Source organism: Bombina bombina, chromosome 4 (assembly GCF_027579735.1).
Source record: "Bombina bombina isolate aBomBom1 chromosome 4, aBomBom1.pri, whole genome shotgun sequence".
Lineage (NCBI taxonomy): Eukaryota > Metazoa > Chordata > Amphibia > Anura > Bombinatoridae > Bombina > Bombina bombina.
In genome coordinates, this window is record NC_069502.1 from 511,685,568 (window position 1) to 511,710,534 (window position 24,967).

Here is a 24,967-nt window from a genome sequence, read left to right on the forward strand (position 1 = left end):
CACCTACCTACATTTATTAACCCCTTATCTGCCGCCCCCAACATCGCCGCCACTATATTAAAGTTATTAGCCCCTAAATCTAAGTCTAACCCTAACACTCCCTAACATAAATATAATTTAAATAAGTCTAAATAAAATTCCTATCATTAACTAAATTATTCCTATTTAAAACTAAATACTTACCTATCAAATAAACCCTAAGTTAGCTACAATATAACTAATAGTTACATTGTATCTAGCTTAGGGCTTATTTTTATTTTACAGGCAAGTTTGTTTTTATTTTAACTAGGTAGATAGTTATTAAATAGTTAACTATTTAATAACAACCTAGCTAAAATAAATACAAAAGTACCTGTAAAATAAAACCTAACCTAAGTTACACTAACACCTAACACTACACTACAATTAAATAAATTAACTAAATTAACAACAATTAAATAAATTAAATTAAATTAGCTAAAGTGCAAAAAAAATACACTAAATTACAGAAAATAATAAACAAATTACAGATCTTTAAACTAATTACACCTAATCTAATAGCCCTATCAAAATAAAAAAGTCCCCCCAAAATAAAAAAAAACCCTAGCCTAAACTAAACTACCAATAGCCCTTAAAAGGGCCTTTTGCGGGGCATTGCCCCAAAGTAATCAGCTCTTTTACCTGAAAAAAATACAAACAACCCCCAACAGTAAAACCCACCACCCACACAACCAACCCCCCAAATAAATACTAACTAAAAAAAACTAAGCTCCCCATTGCCCTGAAAAGTGCAGTTAGCTCTTTTGCAAGCCCAAAGTCCCTAACCTAAAAATAAAACCCACCCAATACACCCTTAAAAAAACCTAACACTAACCCCCTGAAGATCGACTTACTGGGAGAAGTCTTCATCCAAGCCAGGCCGAAGTCCTCAACAAAGCCGGGAGAAGTCTTCATCCAAGCAGGGCAAAGTGGTCCTCCAGACGGCATCTTCTATCTTCATCCATCCAGCGCGGAGCGGGTCCATCTTCAAGACATCCGGCGCGGAGCATCCTCTTCAATCGACGTCTTCTTGCTAAATGACGGTTCCTTTAAGTGATGTCATCCAAGATGGCGTCCCTTAGATTCTGATTGGCTGATAGAATTCTATCAGCCAATCGGAATTAAGGTAGAAAAAATCCTATTGGCTGATGCAATCAGCCAATAGGATTGAAGTTCAATCCTATTGGCTGATCCAATCAGCCAATAGGATTGAGCTTGCATTCTATTGGCTGATTGGAACTATCCAATTATAGTATTGTTGCACATATAATCAAATCCTCAGGGATAGGAAATCTCAGCTTTGAACTAGCCAGCTACTACTGGAACTACAAACAACAACCGTAAGATTACAACAATACTATACTAGAAATGACAAGGATAAGGCTCAGGGGTATACCCAACCTCTATAGATGTAAAATACATAGATTCAGCATTTATATTATATAAAGACTGGTTTTGTTTCCTTAGATATAGGGAATGGAAGTTTTTTTATCTTTTCTCAAAGTCCAACCCTGCTGACTGGACATGGGCCCTATACCCATCAACAGGTGGCTGCTTCAATCAACAAAAATCTTCCAGAGTAAGATAGTACACAAACCTCACATAAGTGACTGTACATAGTTTTAGAAGTAATACGTTTTAGAGCGCTAGAACAAACTTCCTAAGCATTCATTTTTTTGGCATAGGTGTTTGTTAACAGCCGTAGAGAATATTATTGTGGAGAACCATCAACCAACTACTGGTAGTGTATAACCACCTAAACTGTAGTAGACTATGCTTTATGTGTATTAAATTCTAAAATGAGGATCATCATTATATAATAACAGTCAGTCCATGCAAACAAATGGAGCCTAGTGTTAGCTATCTATTACATTAAGTAAGTCATGCTGGATCAGCAAAATACGAGATGTAGAAACCTAGTTGAGGAGCTTTTATACAGTCTAGTGGCTTTGCACATATTAGCTGTCACAGGGACATAGTAGTATAGTAGACTAGATAAGTTAATCTATAAGCATCTTGGGTTTTAATCCTATATCTCTCCTACCATGCCATTAAAAGAGTCATTAGTATCTGATTATAGCAATATAGATCAGGAATAGTCAAGAAACATTACTACCATAGTATATCATGCAACCATTGGTCGTGTTGTCTTCTAAAGCATAGTAACACCAGTTGCCTAAAATACGAATCTATATCTAAGCTTTGATCTCCCTCTAGTGGAGAAAGTTAAAATTTGTATAGTAACTCAAAATAGTTAAAGGGATACTGAACCCAAATTTTTTCTTTCGTGATTAAGATAGAGCATGCAATTTTAAGCAACTTTCTAATTTACTCCTATTATCAATTTTTCTTCGTTCTCTTGCTATCTTTATTTGAAAAAGAAGGCATCTAAGCTAAGGAGCCAGCAAATGTTTGGTTCAGCACCATGGACAGCGCTTGTTTATTGGTGCTGTCCAATCAGCAAGGACAACCCAGGTTGTTCACCAAAAATGGGCCGGCATCTAAACTTACATTCTTGTTTTTTAAATAAACATACCAAGAGAATGAAGAAAAATTGATAATAGGAGGAAATTACAAAGTTGCTTAAAATTGCATGCTCTATCTGAATCACGAAAGAAAAAAACTGGGTTCAGTGTCCCTTTAACAACAGGGCCTCTCACCGTTTCTTTTAAAATGTCACATGGAGGGAGAAAAGCTATAGTAGAACACTATCTAAACTGAATTGATTATAGCAGTGACCATACCGTTTTTGAACATGAAGTAAATTAACTACATTTTGTAAATAAACAATTTTCGTATATAAACAAGTTTCAGAACTGTGCAAAACACATAACAGTAAGCTTGTCACTTAAAAATAACGAGGAAGACACAGTCTGAATGTGGATTATAACACAGTCCCGATGGTCACACATGCTTCTCCCATTATGGGCACAAAGGCTGTCTGCAAATTAACCATATCTTGCAGTATAAAACTGAATAGATTAAACCAGTGAGCATCACAAAGGACATCAGCAGATCCAATTTGGGTAGTAGAATAGCAGTCAGTTCGGAACAGTGCAACATAATTCAGTGGCAAGCAAACTACTTCCATTTGCATGTTTAAAGGAGCGATCAGCCTATACCAGCGTTAAACTTAAAATATATTGTAAATATCCCACTGCGGACATTGTGTGTCTATGGTGTAACTTGTAAAGTCAATGCTTGGACCTGGGATCCCACATATGATAAAGGGAGTTCTGGATCAAACAGTCAAGTGAAAATAGCCATTGCCCCAAATCAAGCTGACACACTCTCCATACCTAATGAGTGGGGCCAGGTTAGATTGCAGTAGATTAACCTATACCGGTTTTCAGAATAGTTCCATGGATGAGCTGGAATACGTATCTCTCCCTTGCAACCAGTGTAGTAACGGCCTTCAGCAGATTGTCAGGGCTAAGCAGGTAGATCACGAGATGAGAGCGGTGCAGAGTGTCTTTTCTTATAATCACATAGGTTCCAAGTCCATTAAACCTTGCCGTATTGCCGCTAAAGTAAAGCTTGTATCCCAGAAGAGCTCCGGTAGGTTAGCTGACCTGATAGGGCTGTAAGCGGTCCTTGTGGCGATAGTAACACTCTAGTATTCTGAGGTGGATCTTGAAACTGTAGAGAAGGCATCCAATTGTGAATTGTACAACATATTATTGGTTTTCAGGTCCGCACCGACATCTGGTCTGACGATCTCCCAGGTCTCCTGTATGTCGCCACACGATGTACCGAACTTCAGTCTTGTTAATAAAGATGGCGGCTGCCTAATCTCTTTTTGCCCTTCTTCACTGTCGCACGTCTGATCAAGACAAGCTCGGGCTTTTAAAGAGGAGATGTAGGTAACGGGTGAGTTGAAATCTTCAGCCACTGCATCCACAAGTGCTGTACTGCAGGTATCTAGCCACTCATTGAGCCATTGCAGAATACAAGCGGCCATAGCTTCACATCTATTGTTTCTGTGATAGGCAAGAGAGACTTGAGATCGTGGGTTGCATTAATTAGAGCATCTATCTCTTCAAAGTCCCCAAGAAGTTGTAGGAAGCAAGTATTCCATATGAATCTTAAATATGGGCAAGAAAACTGAAAATATAGGCAGTAAAAACCAAAAAAATAATTAAATATTTCTGGAGCTCCCAAAATGTGCGTCTTGCCTCAGTGGTAGTCAGCTCCTCCCCCTTAATTTAGTTAATTTGTTTAATTATAGTGTAGTGTTAGGTGTTAGTGTAACTTAGGTTAGGTTTTATTTTACAGGTACTTTTGGATTTATTTTAGCTAGGTTGTTATTAAATAGTTAATAACTATTTAATAACTATTCTACCTAGTTAAAATAAATACAAACTTGCCTGTAAAAATAAAATAAACCCTAAGCTAGATACAATGTAACTATTAGTTATATTGTAGCTAGCTTAGGGTTTATTTGATAGGTAAGTATTTAATTTTAAATAGGAATAATTTAGTTAATGATAGGAAATTTATTTAGACTCATTTAAATTATATTTAAGTTAGGGGGTGTTAGGGTTAGACTTAGATTTAGGGGTTAATAACTTTAATATAGTGGCGGCGATGTTGGGGCAGCAGATTAGGGGTTAATAATTGTAGGTAGGTGGCTTCGATGTTAGGGACGGCGGATTAGGGGTTAATAATATTTAACTATTGTTTGCAAGGCGGGAGTGCAGCGGTTTAGGGGTTAATATGTTTATTATAGTGGCAGCGATGTTGGGGGCAGCAGATTAGGGGTTAATAAGTGTAGGTAGGTGGCGGAGACATTGGGGGAGGAAGATTAGGGGTTAATAAATATAATGTATGTGTCGGTGATGTTGGGGGCAGCAGATTAGGGGTTCATAAATATAATGTAGGTGGCGGCGGTGTCCGGAGCGGCAGTTTAGGGGTTAATAAATATAATGCAGGTGTCAGCGATGTCGGGGGCGGCAGATTAGGGGTTAATAAGTGTAAGATTAGGGGTGTTTAGACTCTGGCTTCATGTTAGGTGTTCGTGTTAGGTGTAGACATAAATTTTATTTCCCCATTGGAATCAATGGGGCTGCGTTAAGGAGCTTTACGCTGCTTTTTGGCAGGTGTTAGACTTTTTCTCAGCCGCCTCTCCCCTTTGATTCCTATGGGGAAATCGTGCACAAGCACGTACGACCAGCTCACCGCTGACTTAAGCAGCGCTTGTATTGGAGTGCGGTAATGAGCAAAATTTTGCTCAACGCTCACTTCTTGTCTTTTAATGACAGGTTTGTAAAAACTCGTAATACCAGCGCTGCAGGTAAGTGAGCGGTGAAACAAAACTGCCCGTTAGCACCGCACAGCCTCTAATGCAAAACACAGAATCTAGGTGATTGTATCTAGCTTAGGGTTTATTTTTATTTTACAGGCAAGTTTGTATTTATTTTAACTAGGTAGACTAGTTATTAAATACTTATTAACTATTTAATAACTACCTAGCTAAAATAAATACAAATTTACCTGTAAAATAAAACCTAACCTAAGTTACAATAACACCTAACACTACACTATAATTAAATAAATTAACTAAATTAAATACAATTACCTAAATTAAATTAAATTAGCTAAAGTACAAAAAAAACACTATATTACAGAAAATAATAAACAAATTACAGATATTTAAACTAATTACACCTAATCTAATAGCCCTATTAAAATAAAAAAGCCCCTCAAAATAAAAAACCCTAGCCTAAACTAAACTACTAATAGCCCTTAAAAGGGCCTTTTGCAGGGCATTGCCCCAAAGTAATCAGCTCTTTTACCTGATAAAAAAATACTAGCAACTCCGCAACAGTAAAACCCACCACCCACACAACCAACCCCCCAAATAAAATACTATCTAAAAAAACCTAAGCTCCCCATTGCCCTGAAAAGGGCATTTGGATGGGCTCTATTGCAGCCTAAAGTCCCTAACCTAAAAATAAAACCCACCCAATACACCCTTAAACAAACCTAACACTAACCCCCTGAAGATCGACTTACCGGGAGAAGTCTTCATCCAAGCCGGCCGAAGTCCTCAACGAAGCCGGGAGAAGTCTTCATCCAAGCCGGGCGAAGTGGTCCTCCAGACGGGGAGAAGTCTTCATCCAGACGGCATCTTCTATCTTTGTCAGGAGCTTGCTTGTACTGTCCCTTTAATTACAAACGTCTCAGTCTCTCCTCCTCCTCACTGTTTAAAGACTTACGCAACCTGAACCAGGTTCTTAGTAATTAGTTTGTTTGCTGAACAGAACGGAACAGAACTGAGCCTTTCCAGGAATTACTTATCACAGTCTGCCTAACCTCCTATCCACAGTGGTCTGCATTACTCGATATTTACATTCACACCCCTACAGTGTCTCCGATGCTAAACCCTACAGTCAGGTCTCTCTGAAGTGAGAAAAGGATTTCACTGCAACCGCTAACAACAGCTGTTACAGGAGCGACTCCCCACTCTGCCCTGAGTGAGCACAGCGCAACTTTACATTCACACGTTTTCAGTGTGTCTGAAGCTAAACCCTGCAGTCAGCTCATTCTGCAGAGAGAAAGGGATTTCACCAACCGCTAACATTCCGCTGTCACAGGAGCCACTTCCCACTCTGCCCTGAGCGAGCGCAACTTCGTAGGAGCGAAGTAATTCTCAAATTCCACATAATAATCCAAGGAAGGTATTGCATTATATTTCACTTACCGCAGTTACTTATAACCTTAATTGAAAGCAAATTCCTTCACTCCAAACAACGGAGGTTGACTCCTCCCTCTCTCTGACAGAGTTGATTGTCACTGGAGACGCACTCCCTCTACAGCTTTCCAGTCAGTGTCTGAGCAGCAGCCTCTGAAGTCAGTCTTACGCTGTCAATTTAGTCTGACTATACCTACTAACTGCTACACATTGTACATACTTCTTTTAACTGGGTATTCAGTGTGCTTCCACTGTAATCTGCAGCATTTGACAGGATTCTTATATAAAAGTTTCCTGCTTAAGATATATTATCAAATTCAAAATAAAACCTTTAAATTACTTTCACTCCAGATATTCATTCGCCAATAATAAATATCAAACAAAGTGATACAAACATCTACTTTGATATCTATAATTACAAATATAGATTCGCAGTTGTGTTTCATATATTTTGTTACACTATCACGAAAACAGTTCTGAGAATCTTCATCCATCCGGCACGGAGCGGGTCCATCTTCAAGACATCCGACGCGGAGTATCCTCTTCATCCGACGACTACCCAACGAATGAAGGTTCCTTTAAGTGATGTCATCCAAGATCGATCCCTTAGATTCCGATTGGCTAATAGAATTCTATCAGCCAATCGGAATTAAGGTAGAAAAAATCCTATTGGCTGATGTTCCAATCAGCCAATAGAATGCAAGCTCAATCCTATTGGCTGATTGGATCAGCCAATAGGATTGAACTTCAATCCTATTAGCTGATTGCATCAGCCAATAGGGTTTTTTCTACCTTAATTCCGATTGGCTAATAGAATTCTATTAGTCAATCGGAATCTAAGGGACGCCATCTGTAATTTTTTTATTATTTTCTGTAATTTAGTGGGGGGGGTTTGTACTTTAGCTAATTTAATTTGGGGGCAGCAGATTAGGGGTTAATAAATAGTATGTAGGTGTCGGCGATGTTGGGGCAGCAGATTAGGGGTTAATACATATAATGTCGGTGGCGGCGGTGTCCGGAGCAGCAGATTAGGGGTTAAAAATGTTATTATAGTGTTTGCGATGCAGGAGGGCCTCGGTTTAGGGGTTAATAGGTAGTTTATGGGTGTTAGTGTACTTTTTAGCACTTTAGTTATGAGTTTTATGTTACGGCGTTGTACCATAAAACTCAGAACTACGGACTTTTAAATGCATTAGGACTCGTAATATCAGCGCTATGGAAGTCCCATAGAATAAAGACTTTACAAAGTTTACGTAAGTCGTTTTGCGGTAAGGCCAAAGAAGTGTGCGGTGACCCTAAACCTTCAAGACTCGTAATAGCAGCAGTAGTAAAAAAGAAGCGTTAGGACCTCTTAACGCTGCTTTTTTACCCTAATGCACAACTCGTAATCTAGGCGCATGATATTATCTTGTTACAGGAGACATGGCAAGAGAGAAGCACAGCATCATCTTTCCCAATAGACTATAAAGATTTTTTTTAGTGTGGTACAAAGAGAGTCTCAAACCATTTATCACCCCAGTGAAGAGAGGTGCATCACATCTGTGGATACAAATATCAAAGAACCTTGTACAGACATCTCACAATCTCTATCTCTGTGCCATATACATTCCACCACGGGAATCACCATATTATGACCCAGAATACTTCAATACACTGCAGGGGGAGATATATATTTGGAAAGCGTGTGGATTTTGACACCCTGATGGATACTCAGAGAAACAGCTATGATAAAATAATAAACACACATGGGAAAAAACTCCTTGATGTTTGTAAAAGATTATGTCTTTACATTGTAAATGGAACGGTAACAGAAGACAGGCTGAGAAGTTTTACATTCAACTCATCAAGTGGTAAAAGTGTCATTGACTATGTGATCACAGACCTGGACATCAGAAAGATCAATATCCTGATAGTAACACCCCAGTCCTACCTATCAGACCATAATCAAATTGTCCTACACATCAATAGTTCAAAGAAAATCTCAACATGGAAACAACTGTTCAGAATGCCCCCTAATTACCTGGGATCCCAACAAAGTAAGGAAATCTATATGAACAGCTTGGAAACTGAGGGGAAAACAAATCAAATTAATGCTTTCATTAATAGAAGCTACAGTTATACTCCATATGACACAAATAAAGCAACAAATGATTTAACAACTATTCTCCATAGAGCAGCAAACAAATCCCTAAACTGTCAGACAAAAGGCACAGGAAAAATAACAATAAAAATGATTGGTTTGATAAAGAGTGTCAAGCCTTAAGACTCGAGGTGAGAAAATTATCAAAACTTAAACACAGAGAACCAATAAGAGAGGATCTGAGGTGCACATATAACAGTCAAAACTACCCTCAAACACAAGAAAACAAACCACCTAAATAAAACACTTTCCCAAATTCAAGAATCAACAGATAATAATTCCTTCTGCATCTTGTGGAAAAAATTCACCTCAAAAGCCTTTGGGCATATTCCAATCCAAGATGCTGACATATGGACAGCTTATTTTCAAACATTATACACAGATCTAGAATCTAATAAGCTCAGTATGTCACAAAAAGAAACTTGTGAAAAACTGTTAGAATTAGAAAATGTAATAAAGAACTATCAAACTCCTCTAGACTTCCCCTTCACACTACGGGAAGTTGCATAAGGCATACAGTCATTAAAACCAAGAAAAGCTTGTGGATCTGACCAAATACTAAACGATATGCTAATTCACAGCAGCCCACAGCTCCAAGAGGCTCTCACAAAACTGTTTAATATCATCTTACAATCAAGACACTTCCAAGAAACATGGACAGAAGGTATGATTACTCCTATCCACAAACATAGGGATCTAACTGACCCAAATAACTACAGGGGAGTCTGTGTAAACAGCAATGTGAGCAAACTCTTCTGCACAATACTGAGCCAGAGAATATTAAAATTCCTAATAGACAGCAGAACCCTGCGCAGGAGTCAGATAGGTTTCCTCCCTAAACATAGAACCACAGACCACATCTTCAAATTACAAGCTATCACTAACAAGTATGTGAAAAGTTCACCATCATGGAAGGTGTTTGCATGTTTTGTGGACTTCAAAAAAGCATTTGACTCAATCTGGCACACTGGCCTATACATGAAACTGCTGCAAAGGGGATTTGATGGACAGACATATGACATAATAAAGGCCATGTATTCATCCCTCAAATGTAAAGTAAAAAAAAAAAAGCTTTGAACAAAAGAGAAGTGTCAGACAAGGATACAGCCTCAGCCCCACATTATTCAACCTGTACATTAATGATCTGCCCACAGTACTGGAGAAATGCACAGCACCAGGTATATCCCTAAATGGGTAGGAAATCCATTGTCTCTTGTATGCAGATGACAGCAGTGGGTTTGCAAGAAAAACTAGACATACTGCAGACATACTGTGAGTCATGGGCAATGGAAGTGAATATGGAAAAAAAACTAAAGTCATGGTTTTCCAGAAAAAGACAGAAAATCTCCAGCAAAAACTCAAATTCCTATTGTTCTCTAAAGAGGTAGAGCACACATTAAATTATACCTATCTTGGGCTTACACTGAGTGTATCAGGAAGCTTTAAACTGGCCATCAAAACACTTCAAGAAAAAGCCCTTAGAGCCTCTCATGCAATCAAGAAGCCGCTAGCCAGTCTAAACCCCCCTAGAGAACTGTTACTTAAGGTATTTGAATGCACCATTGTACAAATCCTTCTGTATGGCTGTGAGGTCTGGGGCCCAACAATGACCTAGAACTACCGAGAATGGGACAAAATTCTCACAGAAATTGCACATCTCCAATTTTGTAAATATGCACTGTGGGTACACAGATGTGCCCCTAATAATGGGTGCAGAGCAGAGCTGGGAAGATTCCCATTGCTGCTACCAATGCAAAAAAGGGTGTACAAATTCTGGTGTCACCTCACAAATAGTGATACAAGTACACTTTACCACCAAGCACTCCATGACCCAGCATCAAAAGCATTTAGAGAATATATATCAGACCTGCAAAACCACATCAGCGAAAGCACAGCCCATGAGGGAGTATCACCAAACACCTTACAAACAGCTCTGAAGGAGAGGTACACTGGGCACTGGGAGGAACAAATAAGGCAACAGAACAAGCTGTAGTGTTTCAGGTCTCTACTGAGAGAGTACAGACTATCTGAGTACCTCACAAATGTCACTAACCCAAAGCACAGACAGATACTCACTAAATACAGAATCTTTGACCACCAGCTAGAAATAGAGACTGGCAGATATCAGACAAAATGGAGACCTAGGATAGCGAGACAATGTGTGCAGTGTAACATCGGGGACATAGAGACTGAAGCGCACTTCCACTTGTACTGTACAAGATACAAACTCTTAATACTTCCCAAAAATAATGAAAGAAATAACATACTTCACACAGATGTCTGAACAAGAAAGACTATGGGGCATATTTGTCATGAGATGCAGGACACAGCATAGAAGGTACAACGCTATTTTATTGCAGAGCATAGAAGTATACGGCTTGTACAACACATCTAACTTGGTAACTGCGACATAGACAATAACGGCCCTAAACCACGCCCCCATTCAGTGACATCACTTCTGACTCTCATCACATCTTCCCCCTTTTCAAAGGACAAAGCATACATTTTTTTTTTAATACATCAAATAACAAGGTATACAAGAAGCATACAGAAATAGTTTTGTTTAGTATACAACAAATAACAAGTTAAAGAGAATATGTATAAACAAAATGAAATACAATCCTGACTTGAACATCGGGGTAGACTACCCTAGTTACAGCTCTAACTACTGCTAATCCCGATATTGGGCTGGAAGTTTCACCACCCTTCCACCTGATGTCATTTTACATGAACTGTCCTCTGATAGAGAAGAATGTGATTGAGAGTCTGCTGGAAGCAGAGAAGTATCACCGCTGTGATCTTGCTGAGGGGAAGGCACCCCTCTTAAAACAAGGGATCCCACCGGCAGTGGTACTGAGGTATCCAGTCCCAAACTCTCAGGTACTGGTTAAAGATGTCTTCGATTTCGATGTGTGACTGTCCCTCCATCAGTAAGGACTACATAAGACCTTGGTTCTGGAGAGCGTCCAATTACCATGGCAGGCATCTTCCATTTCTTCTCATCATCCAATTTAACTCTGACACTTTGCCCCACATTCAGCTCCTGCAAGGGCCTCACAGAGTGTTTCCTGTCGTAGAAGAATCGATAGCCCCTTTTAGCCTCTTCATCCCTCTTAAGGACCTTGTCCCGAGGAACAGAGCAAGTTGGCTGGTGACACCCACAGAGGGTAAAGTGGTGCAAATCTGATGTCCTAGCATCAGCTGTGCCGGGCTAAAACCTGTGGCTTGAATGGGAGTCGCCCTATAGGCCAAGAGCGCTAGGTATGGCTCAGATTGCTTCAAAATGAACTTTGTTGTTTGAACTGCCCTTTTAGCCATTCCATTGACCTGCAGGTAATGTGGACTCGACGTAGTATGGACAAAATCATATTCACTGCTGAAAGAACTGAACTCCGTGGAAGCAAACTGCATTCCGTTATCACTCACTAACTCCAGTGGTATGCCCCACCGGGCGAACAAGCTCTTGAGACGAGTGATAACGGCTTTACTTGTGATCTCATTCAAGGGTACAATCTCCAAATACCTGGAATAGTAGTCAATCACGACTAGGTACTTTTTCCAGTGCAGTTCGCACAAATCAGCAGCTATTTTCTGCCACAGGCCTGCAGGCAGCGGAGTAGAAATCAAGGGCTCCTTTCTCTGAGTAGACCATAGTTCCCGGCAAAAGGCACATTTTGACACATGGCTTGCAATGTCAGAACTGATCCCAGGCCACCATACTGCTGTAGCTGCCCTTTCTCTGCACTTTGTAATGCCCAAGTGGCCATCATGAATCCTGCTTAATATCTCCTGCCACATGCTAACAGGAATAACAATCATATTCACTGTTGAAAGAGCTGAACTCCATGGAAGCAAACTGCATTCCATTATCACTCACTAACTCCATTGGTATGCCCCACCGGGTGAACAAGCTCTTGAGACGAGTGATAACGGCTTGACTTGTGATCTCATTCAAGGGTACAATCTCCAAATACCTGGAATAGTAGTCAATCACGACTAGGTACTTTTTCCAGTGCAGTTCACACAAATCAGCAGCTATTTTCTGCCACAGGCCGGCAGGCAGCGGAGTAGAAATCAAGGGCTCCCTTTTCTGAGTAGACCGGCGTTCCCGGCAAAAGGTACATTTAGACACATGGCTTGCAATGTCAGAATTGATCCCAGGCCACCATACTGCCGTAGCTGCCCTTTCTCTGCACTTTGTAATGCCCAAGTGGCCATCATGAATCCTGCTTACTATCTCCTGCCGCATGCTAACAGGAATAACAATACGGTCCTGGAATAGCACCAACCTATCCAGCTCCGTGAGCTGTGACCCTTCTGACTGATAAGAACTTAAAGACATCCAGGCTGCCCGGCTCTCGGGCCAACCTTCTTTTATGTACTTAATAACTTCTTGAAGGTCATTATCTAAATATGTTTCCTTTCTTATTTGCTCTAGCTTCCCTGACGAAATGGATTTGGATGCCAGAACTGAATCTACATACACTTTCACATCTGATTCCTTTGAAGATTCAGCAGCAGCAGCAGCCAGTGAGAGCCTGGAAATTGTATCTGCCACTACCAGTTGTTTCCCCGGCACATGCACTGCCTGAACATTGAACCTGAGCAGCCTCATCAGAAGTCTCTGGCATCTTAGGGGTGTTTTGTCAATATCATAGGAGTTGATTAAAGGGGCTAGCGGTTTTAGGTCAGTCTCCAGGCTAAATTTCTCTAAACCCACTAGGTAATGCTGGAAGCGCTCACAGGCCCAAACTGCAGCCAGGCACTCTTTCTAAATTTGGGCGTATTTTAACTCAGCAGCCATCAGTGTACGGGAACAGTAGGCGATGGGCTGTAGTTTGTTCTCATTCAACTGCAGGAGGGCGGCCCCTAACCCATAACTGCTCGTATCAGCACTTACCACAGTCTTCTTAGAAGGGTCATAGAATCCTAACACTGGGGCAGACCCCAGCAGGGACTTGACCTGCACAAAAGATTCTTCCTGTGAAGGTCCCCAGACGCAGGCAACATCTTTCTTTAAATTGATAAGAAGAAAAGAACAGAAGCATTCTAGGCACACTTGGGAGGATTATTTCGCATTCATATAGGGTGGAGTGTGTTCATTGTGTTGTGAAATAAATTAAAACATAACATTTATTTACAATAAGTTAAAATAGCACTTGTGTTGTGGACCATGCCACCATTAAGCTAAAATTCATCATACATTATTACAAAAAAGAAAATAATTACATAAAAAAAGAAAAGAAAAAAGCACTGTATGCTCTCCAAATTGGAGTGAAACTCCTAGTAACCAATTTATTAATAAATCATATCCGATCTATATGGTATGCTGATAACTACCTTCTAAAGTAAAATATGTTCAACTATATTAGTAGAGGTGAGCGAAACAATGATAGAATGTCGGTGGCTGAGAGTATAATTAATTTTGTACAAGGATCGCCTGCTTAGCAATTCACCTATTATTATCAGTCACCGCACTACCATTAATTACCGCCCCATCTTCCACTCAATACTTATAATTTTTGCCCAATACTTGAGCCAACAAATTATCAATGTACCATCAAAGTTTAAAGAAGTTTAACAAAGTAATCAGCTAATTCTATGGTTTCTATTATAATACAGGTCAGGAGAGCAACAGTGCAAAACGCCTAACGCGCGTTTCGCATAAGCTTTGTCAAAGGCTAACCCGATCACCCACCGGCATTTCCTTAAAAAGGCCAACTGGCCAATCCTGTATCACTAACGTGATTTTCGGTTGTTATCTACCAATCGCATCAGACCATCAGCGATTGGCTAAGCAAAGGGTGTGTGCAGCTCCTCCAGTGATATGCAAAGAGATGATGACGTGGGCGTAACACGCCCCCCTGTCACTGAGCTCTGCACAGCTTCTCGATACATATATCACTGAATAACGGCATCAAGAGGGAGATCGTTTCGGAAACATGCCAGTATTTAATCTCCTTACATAAAACAGAAAATATTCAGTTATCACCTATTATCTACATGTCGCTCAGAGTTTTAATCTATTAAATAAAACTGATTGTGGTACTTACAAGGTGTTTCAATGTCCATATTAAATGGTGGTAATTTACATTTTCACATTTACTACTGGTACGATCGTACATCAATACCTTATTAAAGTCACTTACAGATGGTTATTCTTGCTAAATCATAACAAAAAGTCTGATTTTCGAACATTAAGGGATGGTGTTTTATTTAGTTATTCATCATATATACATATAAGTGTCTGTATATATGTGACTATCATGAGTTGCTATAGTGATTCCTAATTTTGGTGTCTGTTATAAGCAGGGACATCCATACAGTCTCATACTCCTCAAGGGTAACCATTATGTTTGCCTAAAGTGAAATCGTTTTATTTATATATCATAGCAACATTCATGATTTCATAACTACCTTTTATTACAGTAGGGGTCCATCCATCTCCTGGGGACAGTGTGTCATCTCGAGCTTATGAATATATGTAGGCACAAGATATACAGCTATACTTCTAGCCTGTAATTTAGACATCCCTATACAGTATATATAGGTCTTTATATTCTATTTAGATATTCAATCCAGTTGAAAAACCTATTCAGAGGATTTCTATCACATTAAGTCACAGTCATTATATGCTTGAATGATTATTACTTATGTGGCACAGACTAACAAACCATCCAGATCGTAATGGAGTGGAGTTTTATTCATTAAATCATAACAATTAGGTCGTCCAGCATATTTAATTCCTGCATATATTTAAAAGGTAGGGGGATAATTATCGCTATATATTGAAAATTTGGTACAAAATACACATGTCATTTATTCAGGAGTATAGTGATGGTATCATTCATAGTTACATCTTGTGTGTACATAGTTAAAAATGTTATCTTGGAGTTTTCAGTGGTATGAGATCATGTCTTTATTCCAGGAAAGCACTATAAGTTGACATTTCATTGAGCCCCATTGGACTCATGGTTTGAAGTCTGAAGATCCATTTTGTCTCAGCTTTTAAGAGGGCATTCTCAATATTCCCTCCTCTTATTCCCAGTAAAACCTTCTGTAGAATCCAGCTTCGTAATTCCGGCTTACATTCATGCCTGTCCAAGATATGTCTCGCTACCGTAGTCAACTTCTTTTCATGTTCAAGATCATTCTTGGCATTCTTAATGTTGCATATATGCTCGCCCAGACGTCTCCTGAATTCACGTGCCGTCATCCCCACATACTTTTTATTACAATTGCACTCAATACAATAGATGATATTTTTACTCCTACAGTTATAGAAGTCATTCATGAATATGGTTCCAGACGGGAAAACACTCATCTGTTTCACATTCAGCATATAGGGACAGAATTTGCATGTCCCACATGCATATTTCTCCTTAAAGTCTTTTCTCTTCTTGTTGGTTTGCTTAACAAAATGACTTCTAGTTATTTTATCCCTAATTGTAGGGGCTCGTCTCCAGCTCATTGCAATTTTATCTCCAATGCACTTAGATAAATCCTCATCTGTTTTAAGGATATGTACATGATTGTTGAGGATATCCCTTATTTCCTTATGTGCCACATTAAAGGTACCTACAAAGCGGACTTTATTATCCAAGTTAGATTTCGTTTTTGGTTTAAGTAGACTTGATCTGTCCATGTGTAGGGCTCTATGATTTCCTTTTTTAAGAATACTGTTGGGGTACCCCCTGGCTTTCAGTCTCTTCTTCATGTCAATAGCTTGATTTTTGAAATCACTGATATCAGAGCAATTACGTCTTAGCCTAAGGAATTCTCCAAATGGAATAGCTTTCTTTGTTGATGGATGGTGTGCACTCTGGAAAGTAAAAATAGAGTTTGTGGTGGTTTCTTTTCTGTAAAGGTCTGATTTGGCCCGACCGAACATATCCCTTGATATTCTTAGGTTGAGAAATGTCACACTTTCATAATTAATTTCATAGGTTAGACATAAATTCAGGATGTTTGTATTTAGGATTCCAATGAATTCTTTAAATAGACATATGTCTCCCTTCCAAATCAGGAAGACATCGTCTATGTACCTTAGCCACAAAACAATGTAGTCAGCATACTTTTCCATATTTGTTCCAAAGACAAATTTGCGCTCCCACCACCCCAAATATATATTGGCGTAGGTGGGGGCACATGCAGTGCCCATTGCTGTTCCCCGAATTTGCAGGCAAAATGTATCGTTAAAGACGAAGAAATTGTGGCTCAGTATAAACCTAAGTAATTTCACTAGGAAGATGTTTTTCGGAATATGTTCTCCATTTGGAGGAAATAGTTGACCACATGGCAACCCCAATTATGTTCAATTGATGTATATAGTGACTCTACGTCACAAGTTGCTAAGAACATATCATCTTCTAGTATCATATAGTCTATTTTGCTAAGTACATCCATCGTGTCCCTGGTGTAGGAGGGAAGTGTAAGGACGATATTTCTTAAGCACAAGTCCAAATATCTAGATGCCTGTTCACAAAGGCTACCAATTCCTGCCACGATTGGCCTACCTGGAGGTGTTAGTTTGTTCTTATGTATCTTTGGCTGTAGGTAAAAAGTAGCAATTTTTGGATTCTCTACTGTCAAGAACTTTGGCATCATTTATTAGAGTACCGTACATTCTCAAGTAATCGCTACTTGGGTTACTCCATAAGAACTTGTAGCAATTTGTGTCTCCTAGTTGTCTCATAGCCTCAGTAATGTACATGGTTATAGGCCAAATAACAATGTTTCCACCCTTATCAGATGGCTTGATCCCCATGTCCTCCCATTTTTGGATATCATTCAGAGCCCACTTTTCTGCTCTATTTAGATTACTCCAATCTCTGTCTCTCAAGTTCAAGACATCTCTACAGACTACTTTCAGAAATATTTCAATCATTGGGTATAGGGAAATCTGTGGCATAAACATGGATTTTTTTTGTGAGTTTCTTCTGCCAATCTGAGGTGTCTGATATGGCCGTGTCATTATCCTCAAGTAATGTTACAAGATCCATAATGGCTTGTGTGTCTTTATCGCTGTCATTATGTTTTGTGTACATTTTTCTGAGCGCTAATTTCCTAGCGAAAAGATTAATATCTTTAATTACATCAAAACAATTTAGTCTATTGGCGGGAGAGAAAGATAGGCCACTGCTGAGTACAGTTATGTGGTCCGGGGACAGAGTTCTATCAGATAAATTAATTATTTCTAGAGTGTCTATTTTTACCATCTCGGTCTTCTCGACCAGTCCTCCCTGGTTTTCTCGTTTCTTCTGTACCCCCATCGTGTCCTGTTTCTCAGATTGTGCTCTGTCCTTCCCCCCCCCTTCTTTTTCTTTTTCCTTTGGTTTGCCTTCCTTCTCGTTTTTTGAGAGGAGAGTTTGTCTGTCACTAGCGCTAGGTACTAGGAGTGTTCTACCTGAAAGTCCTTCTGCCCCTTCCTCTCCTGCTGAGGATTCATATTCCGATGTAGATACTTCATCCCTGCTTACTTTAGATGGAACTAAGTTCCTCCTACGTCTGGGATTTCTTTCATCCCAGGTGAATATTCTTCCTTGTTCGAAGTCTTTAATATCCCTGCTAAATTTTGCACATTTTGTTTTTATAGTTTCCTTTTCTTTTCCATCTAACTCATCTCTTAAGTTCTTATAGGTAGTCTTAAAATCTTCTAGACTTTCAAAAAAATTTAATCTGCTACTAATCTCTGAGATTTAGTTCTTCCACAATTTCTGTCTCATAGTCTGACAGAATAGCAACCAAAGTCTCTGAGCAGGAAATTAGGGCTTGTTCCCATCTCCCTCTATAATTCTCTATATGAAAATTAAAAGTAGGGAAGAGTCTCACTCTCAGGCCTCTTGGTATAATATGCTTGGCTAAATAGCGGTCATAGGTGCTTTTATTCCATATTGACCTTGTGTGTTTCCTTAGTAATTCACCAAGAATATTTAGGCCTGATTCCCAGTCCTCAAAGTTATTCTTATTAATACCTTCTGCTGTAAAGTTAGCAAATGTTTTGTCAATATTAGCTTTTCTGTCTCTTTCAAGATTAAGGAAATCCTCCATCAAATTGATAGAGGCCATAATTATTTCCCAAAGGAAGAAGACTACTAAAGAGGACGTGGTGATCAAGCCATCTGATAAGGGTGGAAACATTGTTATTTGGCCTATAACCATGTACATTACTGAGGCTATGAGACAACTAGGAGACACAAATTGCTACAAGTTCCTATGGAGTAACCCAAGTAGTGATTACTTGAGAATGTACGGTAATAAATGATGCCAAAAAGGATGGTCTGAAAGATGAAAAAGAACTAAAGTTCTTGACAGTAGAGAATCCAAAAATTACTACTTTTTACCTACTGCCAAAGATACATAAGAACAAACTAACACCTTCAGGTAGGCCAATCGTGGCAGGAATTGGTAGCCTTTGTGAACAGGCATCTAGATATTTGGACTTGTGCTTAAGAAATATCGTCCTTACACTTCCCTCCTACACCAGGGACACGATGGATGTACTTAGCAAAATAGACTATATGATACTGGAAGATGATATGCTCTTAGCAAATTGTGACGTAGAGTCACTATATACATCAATTGAACATAATTTGGGTTGCAATGCGGTCAACTATTTCCTCCAAATGGAAGCATCAGAACATATTCCGAAAAAAATCTTCCTAGTGAAATTACTTAGGTTTATACTGAGCTACAATTTCTTCGCCTTTAACAATAAATTTTTCCTGCAAATTCAGGGAACAGCAATGGGCACTGCATGTGCCCCCACCTACACCAATATATATTTGGGGTGGTGGGAGCGCGAATTTGTCTTTGGAACAAATATGGAATAGTATGCTGACAACATTGTTTTGTGGCTCAGGTACATAGACGATGTCTTCCTGATTTGGAAGGGAGACATATGTCTATTTAAAGAATTCATTGAAATCCTAAATACAAACATCCTGAATTTATGTCTAACCTATGAAATTAATTATGAAAGTGTGTGACATTGCTCTGATATCAGTGATTTCAAAAATCAAGCTATTGACATGAAAAAGAGACTGAAAGCCAGGGGGTACCCCAACAGTATTCTTAAAAAGGCATATCATAGAGCCCTCCATACGGACAGATCAAGTCTACTTAAACCAAAAACGAAATCTAACTTGGATAATAAAGTCCGCTTTGTAGGTACCTTTAATGTGGCACATAAGGAAATAAGGGATATCCTCAACAATCATGTACATATCCTTAAAACAGATGAGGATTTATGTAAGTGCATTGGAGATAAAATTGCAATGAGCTGGAGACGAGCCCCTACAATTAGGGATAAAATAACTAGAAGTCATTTTGTTAAGCAAACCAACAAGAAGAGAAAAGACTTTAATGGGACATATGCATGTGGGACATGTAAATTATGTCCCTATATGCTGAATGTGAAACAGATGAGTGTTTTCCAGTCTGGAACCATATTCATGAATGACTTCTATAACTGTAGGAGTAAAAATATTATTTATTGTATTGAGTGCAATTGTAATAAAAAGTACGTGGGGATGGGGGCGGAGCTTGGCCACGAATGAAGATGGCCGCACACTGAAAGTGCTCTGATACCTGAATGCTCTCAGCACAAGCTTAAGCACGACTAACAGCCTAAAAAGCACCAAAATAACCCTGCTATATATAAGAACCCCAAACCGGGATCGAAATTAAGCCGTTTCCGGACCACAGGGGACAAAGCGAGAAGAGAGGCCTACAGCGGAGGCAGCCGGCGACCGCAGACCACCTCCTCCCATGCCCTGCTAAATCCTATCCCGGTGACTCATTAACGGGGACTGCACAAACTCCTGCGGTACACGCCGCTACAGGTCCGAAGTACAACAAGAAACATAAATAAGGGCGCTCCAGCCAGGGGTTTACACTGGACTTTATTCAGCTGCAGCTGGAGGTGCTTTGTGACGCAGTGAGGCCTGAACTCCCCTGTGCGACCTTACCGGAGAAAATAACAGTATCGGAGACAGGATCACAACGTGGAGAAGCTGGTGAAGCGATCAGTGAGTTGCATCTTTACACACGCGACACACGTGGGCTGTAACTAAAGCACACGAAAGGCCTGGGGCTAAAGCTGGCACTAGCGTATGCATATCATTCTAGAAGCCTAACAAACCACTGACAGCGCGCAAGTCTCATAAAAGCCCTCAATTTTTCTTTATGCTCAATGAGGCTGTGCCACCTAAACTAGACCTCCACTCTGACACTATTGCGTATATCTCTATCAAAACACAGGCCCATAACGGATCAGAACTCACCGAGTATTATTTACAGCTATGTCCACTAAGAGGGGTAATAAGCCGCCTAAAAGCCTGCACTCCTCCAATATGGATAATTACCTGATACCAACAGATTCAACTCAAAGCTCTCAGAAAGACTCACTAGGTTCCAGGGGGCAGCCTGAAGCAGTACCCACCCAAAGCATAGAGCATAGGCAATATGATTATGTCACCAAAGATGACCTAAGACACTTGTCCTCTAAGAATGATATAAAAGACGCCATAATGGAGATGAGGAACATGTTTGGTGAGCTCTAAAAGGACATTGCTAATGTAGATCACAGAGTTACACTAGTTGAGGAATCGCAAGAGGCACTACGCTCTGACTTACAGCATAACACCAACTGTATAGGGTCACAAGAAACAGCTATACTGAATCTGACTGAGAGGATCGAAGATTTAGAGAATAGGAGTCGACGGAACAATTTGAGGATAAGAGGTGTCCCTGAGACCGTGACTCCAGCAGAAATAAACCAGTACACACAAAGACTCTTTAAATATATTAATAACAACCCAGAAGCTGAAGATATACACATTGAAAGGGCTCACAGAGCTCTAAGACCCAAACCTCCAGCCAGGGCCCCACCCAGAGACATCATTGTTAAGCTTCTTTCATACAAAGATAGGGAAAACACACTCAGACATGCTAGAAACAGACAACCTCTAACATATGAAGGAGTGGAAATACAGATCTATACAGACTTGTGCCCAGCAACTCTGCAAAAAAGAAGGGAGCTGCGCTTTCTCACATCAGCACTCAAAGATCAAGAAATCCCGTATAGATGGGGTTTCCCAACCTGTCTGATAGCATCCAAAGATGGAATCACAGCTACATATAGAACACCCTCCGACCTGTCAGCTTTCAATCAAGCCTTAGGAACGCAGATCAGACCATTGGGCCCTGCAGCGGAACCTGCTCAGAGAGACGCTGGTCACATGGAAGCCAGGAATCTACCACAGGGAAGGCCATTTTAGGCCTCTGCTGGCCTTTTCACAAAGACACATCGCTTAGATGCTAACCAGGGCACAACTTGTGCCATAATCTACGGACTACTTGTGCTGACCCTGACCTTCGCAATGAGCAGCTAAGTATATGTTTAATGTATAAGAATATTGCACATGGCCTCCGAGCCCGATGGGACATAAGTTTCTCCTTCTCCTTTTAATAACATAGCAGTGACTTAACTGTATTTGATCTGACACAAAGGAACTGCTTAAGACTCTGTGCAGGCCACTGTTAATATGGCCACTACTTTATAAACAATTTTAGCACTATTACTGTTTATAATAATAAGAACCTTTTGAATGTTAAATTGCCATACGGGGGAGATGTTGTGATTTTATTACACTACTGTTCAGCCCTACTCCTGGGTTTGCTGCTTGACGCACACATACACTTCCCTTACTAGCAATAACTTCAGACAGGTCGAGACTCCTAGGCCACCACGCCATAACTCAGGTGACTGACTTGCACTGCGGAGGACGTTGTATTTAAACCTATGCACTGTCCCAAACCCACCACCTTAACTTACGTGGCTAGCACTACAATAAACAGGGCTTAATACACAGACACCACAATGTACAGCAGAAACACCGCACTACAAATAGACATACAATACTGCTATATCCTCCAATGGGACTAATCCTCACAGCACCTCACCGAACTCTAGGGCTGACATTAACCATGCACAATTTACCCTTTTGCCTTGACTAAGACATTGAGACACAGCAGAACACACGGAGCATTGCAACTACGCAGTTATCATTGCTCTCATTGCACTGCTCATTGAAATGCACTCTGAATATGCCTATGATGTTACTGAATGTTTGGTACTATTTCACAATTTGTATGACAATACTGAAGTGATCCATATGTGTATGTTCTGACATAATTGAACTGCCCCAGAACTTACGAGGGACATTGGACACATGACCATTACTATGTAAATAATCTTAGTACTGTTACTGTTTATAATACTATGTGCCTTTAAATGTTCAATCGACATAAAGGAGAGATGCTGAGACTTCACTATCGCAATGTCCACTCTACTTTTTGGGGTGTCGTCTGGCGCGCATACACACTTTCCTTATTGTAATAATCCTAGACAGGTCAAGACCTCCAGACAACCATGTCCAGACTTGGGCGGTGGACTTGCGGCCCTATAGCAAACACTAAATTACAATCTAAACACCGCCTCAAGGCCACCGCCATACATCACGAGACTGGCCCAATACTGAACAAGACATATATTACAACGGACAACAGGGACACTATACTACAAAACAGACGCATAGTACCACTGGACCCCGATGAGGAACCACCTCCCACAGCATTACACTGATTTATTAGGTGGCAATAGGCATTTACAATTTACCTCCTTGATTATACTGAGACATTTGCCACACAGTTTACCCTACGGAGCCTCGTAACTGCAGGGCCGTTGTTGATTTTACTGCACTACTCTAAGATACACACTCTAAAAATGTAAATATTATGCCTCAATGTACGGTTCTATTCGCACCTTGTTAAGAAATGATTGGGAGATGTGTGCATTTAGAGTTGTGGTATGGACTCAGGGACAGTTGTATGAGCCACCATACCCTGATTTGAATAGGAGACCCGACCCACTGACATTAGATTTTTCGGGCTCAAACATTAGTTCTACTACAAAAAGAATTAGCTCACTACAAAGATATCCTTTAGACATTAGAGGAGACTTGGACCTACCTGACAAGGACTGATGGGCTACGCTAACTCTGATTAAGACGCAAACTAAGACGCATAGATATCAGCTTGAGATAACATCTGACAAGACTGGCCCCAATAGACATAAAAAGAGCCAATTCCACTTGGTGGTGCTGACTGCCCCCTGGGTCCTCACAAACTCACTGAGGATATGGTGAACATTATTTGAACCGATTTCAGTTGGTATTACATGAATATGTTATTATTGTTAAGTTTGTTTTCATTTTAGTTGTGCTTAACCATAAGTCTTTGAATTTAAAAATATTTTTCATTGCTGAGAGTATGAAGGTTACTACCCTTCTGTTTGAACTACTCTTGTTTAAGTAGAGTAAACCTCTACGCCTTTACTGTTCTATATTCCTCTATCCTTTACCCTACCTGCCTCTGTATCTGAGCAGGGATCCATTACCTCTCCCTTACCATATTCTACTTACCCTTTGAATCTACATACTTCTAGTCTCCGCTCCTGACCCCCCCTCCCCTTCTCTCCCATCCACTTTTCCTCTCCCCTCCAAATTTTCCCCCCTTTTTTTTTTTTTTTTTTTTTTTTTTCTCTCTTTCCCTGATCCACCTAACCCCAGTAAGTCCTTGACGTGATAGGCTGCAAAATGAAGAGCAACACTGCCCGCTCCATAGATCTTATCACAATGAACGCAAAGGGTCTTAACAGTCCTGGAAAGAGATCACTAGTTACTAGAGACCTCTGGAGAATGGGCGGGGACGTGGTGTACCTCCAGGAGACACACTTTTCCAAGTTTAGAGAGCCAAAATGGTATAACCAAAAATTCCCAGTAGCCTACTTTGCGTCTGGACCGACAAAAAAAAATGGAGTGGGAATTCTTTTTGGTGCGGGTGTGCCCTTCCAGGTGGAGCAGATCGTCAGAGACCCAGACGGCAGGTTTTTGATTCTAGCGGGCACACTATACGGTAAGAGAGTAACATTCGTTAACCTCTACTCCCCGAATGTGGCGCAAGATGTCTTCTTCAAAAAAATAGCAAACAGAACCTTGGAAACCCAAAAAGGAATTGTTTTCATGGGTGGAGACTTCAATATCTCTTTTTGC